Here is a 14,320-nt window from a genome sequence, read left to right on the forward strand (position 1 = left end):
GTCCTTAGTGAACAAGGCCAACCTCTGAGGGCAGAAAGCCCAGGCCCTGACATTATATATAAACTAAAAGTATTCTTTCACTAAGCAAGATATACACAGAGCAGCCAAATAATATAAAATCTGAATACGTCACTCTTTCTGTTCATTTATTCAAGAATATTATGGCATAGGTGCCACATGCTTGACAGAGGCTACTGCCAAAATGCGGCTATGAATCTTTTGGAAATATCAACAGAAGCATTATGGCTGATAACAGTTGTATCTAAAAAAGATCATGGAGACACTGTGCAATCAACATAGACAAAGAAGAGAAACAGAAGTACAGATTAGAGTGTCATAATGTATATTAACATTTTTTTCCTCCTATGTTTTGCTTTGATTTTATTTGGCTTGGCCATAAGGCTTCATTCATCTCAGGACTTCAAACTTATGTGCTACCCCAGGAGTATACTCTTGGCCTTCTCCTCAGAGTTTCTGATGAGCTAGCAAATAATTTACCTTCTTCAACCTCAAGTATACTAGTAAATTTCTGCCTTTAAGAGAAGTGGGGTGTACCAGGGTTCCCTTCTATCTATATTATGGCTAACAACGTGTGAAACAACGACTAAATTGCAAATTAAGTGAGTCTGTATTTGATGCCTGGAGTTAGAATGGGGTTATTGCTACTCTCTTATAGGCAGTCTTAGGTAGGGTTATTATGTCTTGTTTTCTGGATCAGTGCAATTTAAGTTTTATGTTATAAGTTTCATAGATGCCTTAAAGAAACAAGACATCTTTCTCATTCTCGAGTAATTTCATCAATACCATGATCTTAGTACAACCTAAGGATGTAGCTCTGTGTTAGAGTACAGGAGGCCATGGGTCTAATCCTCAACACACACACACACACACACACACACACACACACACACACACACACACACACACACACGCTGGAAGGGGAGTGTGAATTTACTAAAATGCTCCCTTTTCCATTGACTAATAGCAAACAAAGAGTTAAATTCCTGGTTTTGAAACCCTCATGAAGACTTTAGGCAATCTGAAACTAGGAAAGTAATCTTTAAACATCATGCCTTTTTATTCCAAGAATCAACTACTTGAAATAGAAAATAACTTTTTCACTTCCTGACTTGAAATGCAGGAGTGCCAAGGCCTAGAAGATTCCAAACAGAGTGCAGAAAGAACAGATGGGGGATGTAAGCAGCGCTGGAAACTCTGAGACAAGGAGCGGGGGGAGACGCTAGAACTCACGGATATTGTTACCCAAAGGAAGACTGTCTTTGTTGGGCTCATCTGTAGACTGGACATGGCCAAGGAAAGGCGCTTCAGCCTCAAGTGGGCCATTTGAATCACCACATCGCAGACTCAGGAAACATCAAAGAAGAGGGGGAGGAAAGACTGGGAAAAACGAGGACGAGAAGTTTGATGCAATGCTGTTTTCTGGACATGGCACAGCTACTGTACTCATGAACCCACAGCCAAACCTGCACAGGACCCAGCACTCAACATCCCAGCATGAGCTAGGGAGGAGCTCACGAGGCTCCAGCCTCAGCTGAGGAGCTGTGGCCAGTGCTACTTTTTTTTCTCTGTATGATTTCGTAGACATGGCATGCCCATTGCAAGCAATGACAAGAGCTAATGTTTGCTAAAGGCCCTCCTATGTGCCAGACATTTTGGTGGGTGAAATTAATTGTCTAACCTAAAGTACTGGTATTTAAGATAAATACTAACATTTCATATCACTCGAGAAAATCAGAAATCAGAGATTAAGTATATACTTTTCTTCCTCTCTTTGGAAATAACTTGATGTATGATGCTTTACTTACAAAATATTCTTGGTTGTATGTGGGAAGAAAATCACTGGCATAGAATAAAGAGAGGCAGAATTTAAAGATAACACAAAGGGAAAAGTTATTAAACTAATAACACTAAAAATATACCAGGTGTAGCATTTTTTAATAAGCAAGATGGGATTGAAATCTTAGTATACAGTTCATTAGGACTAGTGAAGCTGGACCTCTGTTAGTATAGCACCTTGACCAAATCCTGTCCCTTTTTCTCCCACCACCAGCACAACCACAGAAAGACTTCACCCAAAGCTTGTGTGAATAAGAAATACTAGATGGGAAGGAACGTAAAGATGTTGTAAATAAGCAAGCTGGGTCTAGAGAGTAAGCCTTGTGCCTATGAAGGGAGAGGATGCAAAAGACATATGATCCCAGTAAGTCCTCCAGGAACCACTAGTTAGCATAATGGAGACATAGGTAAGGATAAGCAATGCATAGGATGGCATATACCTTCAGTGAATGCCTAAAAGAGCGGGGCTCAGTCCTCTCCTCACTATTTGGCCCATTAGCAAAGGCACAGTGCCCATTCTGTGTACCAATTCTCCTTAACTGTTAGCACCCTGGGCGGGATCTTGGTTGGAGGTGTCTGAGATACTGTATGGGACAAGAAGGAAGAGATCTGGGGGTTGTTACTATTGAAAATAGACATAGAATACAAAGGGCAGGGTCATAGGTAAAGGAGTCCTTCAAATTCCAAAACCCTTTCAAGTTTCTAAGAACTGTATTAAAAATCTTTCTTTGTTTCTGGACCTTCCCATCCTTGAAGACACCCCTCAATACTGACATTTAACTTTGTTGCTTCTTTTGCAACTCTATGTTTATGTGTTTTCTTATGGTTTTCCCCTGTCTCTCTTTTTCATTCGTTTCTCCTGCTCTTGACTTGCCCACAATGGTGACCAGCACCCACATTTGTCTAGGCCCTCTCCAAACCTGGGGATAAAAGGTGCCTTCCAAACTGCCATTTTGATTAAAGACGATTGTAAACAGTGAGGAAGAAAAATTTGCCGTGAGGTGGCTCACTGGAGTCCCATCTTGTTCTCTGGAGAACCTATGTCCCCACTCCCTGTTGTTGAGCTGGTTGCAACACTCAAACCAGCATGAATGTCTCTGGGGACCTTGGAACAACCACTTTCCAGGTTAGCTTTCATGTATGGCCATTAAAAAAAAAAGGAAACCACCACGTGTTTCTATGTTTCTTTGCCTTTCTTTTGTGTGATGGCTTCCCTAGACTTCCTGGCCTCCCTGTGACCTTTGCTGCTTGCATGGAGAGAAACTGCCTCCTAGGACATGTCTGCAGAGGATCATTCTGACTGAGGCAGCTGCACTCACACACAGTCTGAAGGGGTGGTGAGCTTGAAATATAGGTATCTCCCTTGGACTCGGCAATCTCCCCTCGGACATTTCAGCTGAACAATAACCATAACTGAGAGAAGAAAGAACAAAGCCACTTCCCAAATCTGTCTCCCTCCCTTTTCCCTCTCTCGCCCAGTATGCCATGCTTCCTGTTTCCCTAGTTATGAAAATGTGTTCATCTGTCAAGGGGAAAGCTGCCCCACTGTCTTAGGTGCAGAGAACTCCAATCACAGCAGCTGCTGGGACCAGACCGAGAGCCAAGCTCCTCATTTGTTTTGGCTAACACTGAAGAATCAGTTTAGGCATCCCCTAGAACAAAATGGTGCGTGGGAACAGAGCCAAGCCATGGAAGAGAAGCGGCAAAGTTGCAACAGATTATTTGTCTGCTAAAACAGAAGGAGAAAGAGAGCTAAACCTGGATCCGTTCGGGTCCAGCCTCCCTAACATATTCTCCACTCGCAACACAGATGATTGCCTCTAATATCGCGCAACAGGTGCTAAACTGGAGCTTTGCTGAAGATAAATCCTGCAGTCTTGGAAATGGAATTAAAAAATAACAAGGCAGCTCCCAGGATTTATAGGCTCTCTCTCCAGAGTACTCAACATGAAGTATATATAAACAACATGCATATTATTACATATATGTATACTAAGCGCTTGCCAATGGCAATCCTAAGAAAAACATCATTGCCCTCTGTATCCATTAAGCGCTCTGCATGTAGGAAGTGTGCCGCATGCCAATAGGAAATTATGCTTATATTTTTGACTCCTCCTAGGCTATGAGTTCTTTATGCTATATCTTTCTCTGAACTCTCATTTTCTGAAATGGGCACTCCACATATGCATGTTGGAGATCGCATTTGCTGCCTCAAGCTGCTCCAATGAGTAAAATGTCAATGTCTCAGTGTCTTCAAGGAGGATGGTCATTCTACTGAAAATTTACCAGCACTGTTTATATTAAAAGCTTCTTTGAGATTTCTGTTTTCATACCTTACAAACAACATCCAAGGTGATGCAACTTTAAAATATTGAGGCAGTTCATTAAACCCAAGTCCATGTTGTCATTCATTTGGCTAAATGATCAATTAGGACAGTAGGGCCTGGGACTAGGGTATGACTTTACCTTTTCCCTGAATTTGCCAGAATATGGTTAACCTTGAACTTCTGGTTGAATGTTGGAAATCTGATTAGAGAAAGAGAAATACAAAGGCAAACTCTAGAAAAGACAGAGAGACAAAGAGGTTTCTTAGGATCCTTAAATGACCCAACAACTTAGAGGGGAGATCCCAAATCTGGCTAGATTTTACAAGACTGTGCTCATGGTGGCCAAAAGGGCGTGTGTGGACCTTTATCTCAAGAAATCCCTAAATTAGGTACTTTTCTAGGACAAATAAGCCAGAACCCAGAAGCGGTGGATTATGGGAGTTGTAGGAATACACAGTCTGAATTTTCAGGTCTTGGATTCAGGCTGTGATTTACAAAGAATGTTTGAGCATGCCCATTGGATGGAGCGTCCACTCTGAACGAGTCCCAGCCTGGGGAGCAGGGAGCAGGGAGTCTAACCGAGAAGTCCTTCATGACTGGATCTTCCACCTTGAATGCCTCCCTTCCAGAGTCAGAGTGCTGTCCTGATGGAGCTCCAACAGCAGCAGCCTCGGGTTGTGAGGGAAAGTGGTTTAGTACCTGCTGCTGAAGACAGTCATTCCTGCCCAGACCCACAAAGGAGAGAGAATAGAAAATTCTTTCATTGTGACCTTGTCCTATGCATCTCTTGTGTATTTCCCTAGGCTGGGTCTTCCCTCCACATCATTTCAATAGGAAAAATGGGTAATTTCTTTTTGCTTGGTATTTTGTGTTCTATCCACAAAGTGGTCAGATATCATCTGGTTGAAATTATTAAATGCAGTAAAAATAATGGAATAGGATTGTGTTATTTCTGTTTTGTTTTATTTTTCTGCCATACTACGACATCTCAGTATTGATGAAAATAGTTCAGTATTCAAGCCATTGAACTCCATCTTCCTAAAGATTTGGAAGCAGGACGCTAAAGCAAAGTTGTTTTTTTTTTTTATTTCAAGATGGCCACTTGGCACTCCGTTGTCAGAGCCTGTCTGGGGTAACATCTCAAAGATCAGCATCACTGGAGCAGAAACAGAAGAATGATAGCGTTATTCAGCATAAATGTGACATTTATGTCAAACAAGCATGGATTGAAATAAACTAATTTATTTACAAGAATCCCATTGCATTTAGTAGAAAATTCTGCATAATGCATGCAAACCTGTGCCATCGGCCCAGAAGCCAAGCTCCAAATTACCACCGAAGAGCTCAACCCAACCCAACCCAATCAAATGCATTATAAATGCATGTATAATTTATAAATGCATGTATGTGGAAAAAAAAACCCTAAGTCTTCAAGACAAGACAAAAGGCCTTAAATAGCGTGGCAGGTGTCAATGTTACACCAAGGTAATGGTGAGAACCACAGTTAGAATGTTGCCTGTTTAAAGGCAATTTGTTCCAATGATATGCTCAAATATCAAATGCTTGCTTTTGCAAAACATTGCCTGTTTGTTTTCCTTCCTTTACGTATGTCCTTACAGCTCTAAGTATTTCCTTGAGAATGAGTCCTCTCTGCGATGAGAGGACACGGCTTGGAAAAACTTGATCTAGTTGCACTGGGGATGGGTTTTGAACTTCTGAAAACATATTTCAAGTGCCTATTAAACAAGCGCTAATTCTTGCCTGACATTGGAGGCCAAAAACCTGGGATGGGAATTGGTTTGGGCTTTAAAACAAGAACTTGAGTGTTTTCACCCCAGGTCTTTTGTCTTGGTCACCAAACAGCATTGTGTGAATTCGGTACTTCAATGATGAGTCTCTTAGGGAAATGTCTGTTAGCCTTGAAAACCATGTTAAGAGGGATGTTTTTCTAAGACCTTCTGATATAGGGCCCTCCAACAGTGACAAACTTTTAAAGGGACCTCTGACCACTGGAACCACTCCTATATCAATGTACCAAGGCTCTTGGGGTGGGGAGTATTACGATGACCACTGGGTCTGTCACAAACAGCTTTGCCTGGAAACTTGAAACTGTCCATATTTGCATTTCCAGCTGATTGATAACTTTGAGGATGACAACAGTTCTGATCTTAGTGGACAGAGGCAGTTTTTTCCTGAACTTTACTACCACAGTACCCATACTTACTCTGATTTTCCAGTGAACGTCTGTGGATTATCTCTGCTGTATTTTCCACATTAGAGATGAAAATGAAGCATTTGTGTAAAACTAGTGCCAATACACTCCATAAACGTGTGGAATGCACACACAAGCAGGGTAGCTGAGTCAGGGCTTCACCATAGCACAGGTTGGCTTTCAATTTGCTATATAACCTCCTGTGACTAGCTCCCAGGTGCTGGAATTACTGATATACACCACCATATCCAGCCTACAGGGCACATTTCCACAAAAAAAACCATTGCATTTTACAAAACACTAGGGAGAAGCATTAGTCCACATTTTTACAAATCTTTTAGAAGAATCCAGAGTGAGACTGTGTGCTTTCTGTAGTGACACCACACTTATGAATCTGTCATAGAGAAAAAGTGACATAGCCCTTCAGGGTGTTGATAGAAGTAGTTCTGGTCCCCATGAGCTACCTGAAAAAGAGGTCACCTAGGGTCTCCCAGCATACTTGGAGAACTGTTTTTAGAGACTTAAACAGAGGCCCAAACAAGCAATTGTGTTATTACGATGTTTGTTGTGATGGATCAGCTAGATATCTTGATTTGATTATGACGGTGTATGCATTTCTTAGGACATCACAGAACATTCCATAAACATGTGTAAATAGCACTTGCTAACTAAAAACTAAAAGGGCTGGTGAGATGCTTCAGCAGGCAAGGGTGCTTTCTGCTTAGCTTGATAACCTGAGCTTGATCCCCAGAATCCACATGGTAGAAGAAGAAGATTCATCTCTACAAGAGTTGTTCTGTGGCATGTGCACATTCAAATATACACACACATACAAAAAAAAATATAAAAAGAATTAAAGTTAGTGTTGCTTAAAGGTTTACTCCTCTCTTGTTCTTGTTTTTTATTTTTATTTTTTTAACTTATTTATTTATTATTATTAAAGATTTCTGCCTCCTCCCCGCCGCCTCCTCCCCACCACCACCTCCCATTTCCCTCCCCCTCCCCCAATCAAGTCCCCCTCCCTCGTCAGACCAAAGAGCAATCAGGGTTCCCTGCCCTGTGGGAAGTCCAAGGACCACCCACCTCCATCCAGGTCTAGTAAGGTGAGCATCCAAACTGCCTAGGCTCCCACAAAGTCAGTACGTGCAGTAGGATCAAAAACCCATTGCCATTGTTCTTGAGTTCTCAGTAGTCCTCATTGTCTGCTATGTTCAGCAAGTCCGGTTTTATCCCAGGCTTTTTCAGACCCAGGCCAGCTAGCCTTGGTGAGTTCCCAATAGAACATCCCCATTGTCTCAGTGTGTGGGTGCACCCCTCGCGGTCCTGAGTTCCTTGCTCATGCTCTTTCTCCTTCTGCTCCTGATTTGGACCTTGAGATTTCTGTCCGGTGCTCCAATGTGGGTCTCTGTCTCTGTCTCCTTTCATCGCCTGATGAAGGTTATTATTCAGGAGGATGCCTATATGTTTTTCTTTGGGTTCTCCTTCTTATTTAGCTTCTCTAGGATCACGAATTATAGGCTCAATGTCCTTTATTTATGGCTAGAAACCAAATATGAGTGAGTACATCCCATGTTCCGAATAAATGGGACCTCCTGAGACTGAAAAGCTTCTGTAAAGCAAAGGACACTGTCACTAAGACAAAAAGTCAACCCACTGACTGGGAAAAGATCTTCACCAACCCCGCAACTGACAAAGGTCTGATCTCCAAAATATATAAAGAACTCAAGAAACTAGACTGTAAACGGCTAATCAACCCAATTATACAATGGGGCACTGAGCTGAACACAGAATTCTCAACAGAGGAAGTTCAAATGGCCAAAAGACACTTAAGGTCATGCTCAACTTCCTTAGTGATCAGGGAAATGCAAATCAAGACAACTTTAAGATACCATTTCACACCTGTCAGAATGGCTAAAATAAAAAACACCAATGATAGCCTTTGCTGGAGAGGTTGTGGAGAAAGGGGTACACTCATCCATTGCTGGTAGGAATGCAAACTTGTGCAACCACTTTGGAAAGCAGTGTGGCGGTTTCTCAGGAAATTCGGGATCAACCTACCCCTGAATATACCCAAGAGATGCCCTATCATACAACAAAAGTATATGCTTAACTATGTTCATAGCAGCATTGTTTGTAATAGCCAGAACCTGGAAACAACCTAAATGCCCTTCAATGGAAGAATGGATGAAGAAAGTATGGAATATATACATATTAGAGTACTACTCAGCAGTAAAAAACAATGACTTCTTGAATTTTGCATGCAAATGGATGGAAATAGAAAACACTATCCTGAGTGAGGTAAGCCAGACCCAAAAAGAGGAACATGGGTTGTTCTTGTTTTTTAGAAGATGATAGGCAGATAGATAGATAGATAGATAGATAGATAGATAGATAGATAGATAGATGATAAATAGATAGTAGGTAGGTAGATGGTAATAGAATAGCATACAGATAGATGAATCAATGATAGACATAAAAGATTGTTAGGTAGATAGAAGATAGATATGTAGACAGATAAGTAGATAGCAGGTAGAAGAGAGGTAGAAAACATATAGAGAGATGATAGTTTGTAGCATTATCTTTACTTCCCAAGTAAGAAGACTGAGGAAAATGACTCCCAAAATTATACAGATGACAAATGATAAGGTACAGCTTTGGACCCTGCACACAGCCTTAGCAGGGACTGTAGACCATCTACGGCAGTGGTATAAGAATTCAAGGACTGTAGACCGTCTAAGGCAGTAGTATAAGCAAAGGGGATGGTGGTGACTGTAACAGCAGGAGTCCTATTTAACATTTAGAAAACAGGACACTGTAAGTTGTGGGTCTGTTTTTGTCCTCCCAACGGGTCTATGATGCTCTTCACATCATCACCATTACCACCATCGCCATCATCCTCATTGCCAGCAGCAGCAGCGGCAGCAGCTCTTGACTGACAAGGAGCCTGTCTTGCTTAGAATGATAATGAATATATAAGCTCTTAATTATAAAGTTGCATTATTACAGTAATGAAATATGCTGGCAGAGTGTGATGTGGTCTGATATTTAACGGGCATAGTGACCGAAGAAGACACAGTGGCTTTTGCAGAAGAGACTTTTCCACAGTGGCTCATTTTTACTACTTTGTGGCCCAGGTGTTAGAAGTATAACTACCTGGAGGTCATTCATTAAACACACATGCACACACACATACACATACACATAAAAGGGGAAAAACACAAACCGTATATTTACCAGACTAAAATTGATCCAAGAAACAATTTTAGGTACTGGTCAAGGGCATTGATGGACAAGCAAAGCCTTCCATTTGCATTCATAGGATGATGGCTGAGATGGTGGAGCTGGCTCTTGGGTGTCCATTTGGACTCCTATTTCTACAGGTCATCATGTAAAAAAGTCTCTTTTCTATGTAGAATTGTATGGTGAGATTTGGGGGAAAATGAAAATAGAATTGTCATGTGACTTCCCTACAAATTTCATTTTGGGATCTATATCCAGAATATTTGAAAGCAAAATTAGAGTGGATCAATGTTCAAAGAAGTATTATTCACAATAGCTAAGAGGCAAACACAAGCTAAACCCATCAAGAGATGTATGGATTAATGAAATGTGGTACCACACACATTGACTACTATTCAGCCTTACAAAAGAAGGCAAGCTTGAAGCATGGAGAGTGGAACCAGCAAATTGTAAATGTCATCGGAGTTCACGCGCTTAGACTAGTCAAATTCATAAGACAGAAAGTAGATGGGCCTTGGAGGAGAGGGGAAGACAGCTAGCATTTGTTGAGCACAGGTTTTGTTTTCAAAGATAAAATATTTGAAGGTGTGGTGTGTGTGTGTGTGTGTGTGTGTGTGTGTGTGTGTGTGTGTGTGTGTTTGAGCACATGAAAGCCACGGCATGTGTGTGGTGGTCAGAGGACAGGGTGTAGGGATCAGTGTCTTCTTCCACCATATAGGTTTGGTTCCTAAGATTGAGCTCTGGTCATTAGACTTGATGGCCAGAGTCTATACTAGCTGAGCCAACCTTTTCTCTACGGCATCATCTTCCTCCATTCAGATGACATAAAGACACAGTTTCCCCTAGTCTCCAGCTCTTCACTTCCGAGGCTCCTGTGTTATGTAAAACTTTGTTGTATAGACCTTCTGTCTTTCCCCTTCATCTGCCTTTGGTTATAGGACAGTCAGCCTTGGCCTTCACAAAAGGGAAGGAGAGGTGCTGCGCTCTCTTCTCTTCCTTTAGTGCCCAGGGTGAGAACAGGCTGGCTCTAGTCGGGACACCATAAGCTGTGCTCCGAGATCTTTGCTCCCCCTCGCTGCACTGCCCCACTGCCTCCTGTGAGGAATGGAGAGCTTCCACATCTTCAGGGAGTCTGTCAATCATACATTCACTGACAAAAGTCCTGCCTGGTTTTCCTCTCTTTTCCCTGCAATCACTCTCTTCCTGCACTCATCTCTAAAATGTTGGCATTTTCCATGGTGAAGATCAAAGACATCTATTTTTTTTTTGATTCCCACATTCCTCTGCTTTCTCACTCACAGCTATAGCTCTGATTGCGAGCAATCACCTCACACAGTGAAGTCCCTCAGCCGTTTCTCTGACCCTTGTAATTTACCCACAAGACAGGATGGCGAATTAAGAGGGGAAGCATAGGAAGACAAAGGAATCCCTTACCCTGGAGCCTGCTTGAAATCTCATCTGAAAGTTGAGAATTTTGATAGAGTGAACACTATCCACTGGGAAGATACCTTATATTGAAAAAAGAAAGGTGCCTGTTACAAAGCTATTTCAAATAAGAAAATTAAACATAGCAATCACTCTTATGACTTGGGAGTATCTTTATCCCTTTCCCAGCTGTAATCCTGTGATTTTCTAAGACTCACAAACAAATTTCAAACCATATTTACGGTCAAAGCTTGCCTTCATTTCATTACAGCTTACATCCTGCGAGGATTCCTCTGCCCCTTTGAACCTTTGTGTTTTCCTCTTATCAGCCTGTTGTCTGATCTAAGGCTCTGTAGAACCCACACTATGATCTCACTTACTAAGGAACAAGATGATCCTGAGAACCCCTTTGAACAATGGAAGCTAAAGAAGCCACCAAAACTATCCATACAGTTATGTTAAGTCATTCAAAGGTGACTCGCTTCTGAGCTGAATGCTGCCTTTTACGTAATGCTTGTGCTTAGATTTGTTAAAACCTTCTCTTGAGGCTGGCCACATAGTGTAGGAGTTTGCTCAGTCAGAAATGTGATTTCCACTGATAAAAATACTAAATATTAGTCTTTTATCTCAAACACTAAAACTTGTATTTTTCTTTGTGGGTGTAGTGAACTTTATTGATGGTATTCAAGAGAGTAGCGATCCTTCATTCCCTCCCCTTCGTCTGGAGGTCTGCAATGGAAACTGTGAGGAGGGATGTTCAGTGTTGGAGTCTGAGTTGGGACTCCAGCTCCCCAGGGACTCGTCAGCAGTCGATGGTCTCTCAGTGATCTCATGTTCCTGTTGGGGTGCGTGGTTCAGGGCCTCTTGCTCTTTGGAGGCCATGTAGGCCTTGAGCTCCACCACCCTGTTGCTGCAGCTGAATTTATTGTCATGCCAGGAAATGATCTTTACAGAGTTGTCATTGAGAGCAATGTCAGCCCCTGCATGGAAGGAGGAAGAGTGGGAGTCACTATAAGAGGTGCAGGAGGAATCCTGGTCCCCAGTGTAACCCAGAATGTCCTTCAGTGGGCCTGCAATGCCTGCTTCACCACCTTCATCATACTTGGTAGGTAGCTTTCTCCAGGTAGCATGTCACATCCATGATGAACACACTGGGGATAGGAACACAGAAGGCCATGTCAGTGAGCTTCCAGTTCAGCTCCGGGTGACCTCATCCACAGCCTTGGAAGCACCAGTGGATGCAGAGATGATGTTCTGGGCAGTCCCACAGCCATCATGCCATAGCTTCTCAGAGGGACCATCTACACTCTTCTGAGTGGCAGTGAAGGCATGGATTGTGGTCATGAGTTCTTCCACAATGCCAAAGTTGTCATGGATGACCTTGGCTGGGGGGGTGGAGACTAAGCAGTTTGTGGTGCAGGAAGAATTGCTCACAATTTTGAATGAGTTGTCATGCTTCTCATGGTCCACACCCATCACAAACATGGGAGCATCAGCAGAAGGGGCAGAGATGATGACCCTTTCGACCCCATCCTTGACATGAGTCCCAGCCTTCTCCATGGTGGTGAAGACACCAATAGACTCCACCACATATTCAGTACCATCATCACCACATTTGCTGTTTGTGGGATCTTGCTCCTGGAAGATGGTGATGGCCTTCCCATTGATAACAAGCTCCCCATTCCCAGTCTTGACTGTGCTGTTGAACTTGCCATGGGTAGCGTCACACTGAAACACGCAGACCATGTAGTTATGTCACTGTCAACAATACCCACTTCGCCAGGTATGAAAGAAATCCTGGTAACCAGGTGCCTAGTATGCCCAAATCTGTTCACTCCAACCTTCTTCATTGTGTCTTAGGGTTGAGCCTGGCACTGCCTGAGAAGATGCCACTCTCTCCAGCTTCACTCGAGGAAGAAGTCTCTTAAATGACCCCTCAGGCTGTAGTGGGCAGCACTGTTGAACTGGGTCTCATGCTTCCACTGGCCCCGATACACACAGGTGTACTTCAGTATGGATGGCACCATTGGATGTTTAGAAGATGGTATGATGGATGGATTTCTAAATCATACTGACCCACCTGCACATTCTGGAGCGGCCACTCATTGCCCGTGGGAGGCTGGGAAAATGGTGCAATTGCCTTGACTCTTTGCTTACACATCAGGAAAATGATACACATCAGTTAGTCTCGGTGCTACCACCTAGACACTCAGAGGCAGGTGTGTGTGTGTGTGTGTGTGTGTGTGTGTGTGTGTGTGTGTGTGTGTGTTTGGTTTTTGTTTTAAAGCATTGACTTCTCACTTTTGGTCAACAGGTAACAAAAAGTAGTAGGAAGTAAGCCTTGTCCGTCTTCTGAGGGTACAGACTTAAGTCATTGTCCTTAACCTTTTCCTTAAATTCCCAGAAAGTAGGACTTTGCTGGACAGAACATGCCTCCCACACCAAATTAGGGCAATCATCTGTGAGGGCAAGACAGCCTTCTGGCAGAAGAGACCATTTCATGAGAATCACTTTTTTCCCACAAGCAGTAAGCACTTCTGGGGATCACCTTGCAGGACCTGCACTGAGAAGATGATCAACAAAACCTCACCTAGACCAAAGCTTCTTAATCCATAGTGCGCACCTTGTGTCCCTGTCCCAAACCTTCTTCCATCTAAGACCAAAGCTCATGTGAATGTCCTGAAAATGGGCTTGTGGTCACTGTAATCCTTCATTTGTTACACTTCTCAGTGTGACCACATTGACTAAGTCTCTTTCCTTTATTTTATGCCATCCCTCCTCCTCTATCATTGATATGGTAGGGACAAAGGACCTAACCTGTTGCGGCTGCTGAGGTCCAGAGCCCAGGTGTCAGCATTACGAACATGAAATGATAAGTGTAATGGAAATAATTGCTCATTCATTTGTTCACTCATGTGTCCGACAGATGCCCACTGGGCACTTCCTTGTTCCATGAAGTGCATGCGCAGCAGTATGTCTACTGAGAAGGCCTTACATGTCCCCCAACCCCGACAACATCCTCTTCTGCCCACCTGCCCTTCCTCCCATTTGCTTTTCACCATCCTCCCAGTCTTCCAGGCCCACTCCATAGTTCTCAGGAATACCAACTTCTCTCCTCCCCTACATTCCAAACACTAAGTCTTCCTTGGACTTAAATTATCCCATCCTGGGATGGTGCCCACATCATCTTCCTCTTTGTTACATTTTTGTTGCTATGATAAAATAATCATACAAAAGCAACTTAATGAGTGAAAGAACT

The 14,320-nt window shown here is 42.8% G+C and overlaps 1 pseudogene; it reads right to left on the reverse strand.

Annotated features, from left to right (window-relative positions):
* Positions 1 to 11,678: 11,678 nt before the first annotated feature.
* On the reverse strand, positions 11,679 to 12,894 carry LOC142847090 (glyceraldehyde-3-phosphate dehydrogenase pseudogene; annotated as a pseudogene).
* Positions 12,895 to 14,320: the final 1,426 nt, after the last annotated feature.

This window comes from Microtus pennsylvanicus, chromosome 3, assembly GCF_037038515.1.
Source record: "Microtus pennsylvanicus isolate mMicPen1 chromosome 3, mMicPen1.hap1, whole genome shotgun sequence".
Taxonomy (NCBI): Eukaryota; Metazoa; Chordata; class Mammalia; order Rodentia; family Cricetidae; genus Microtus; species Microtus pennsylvanicus.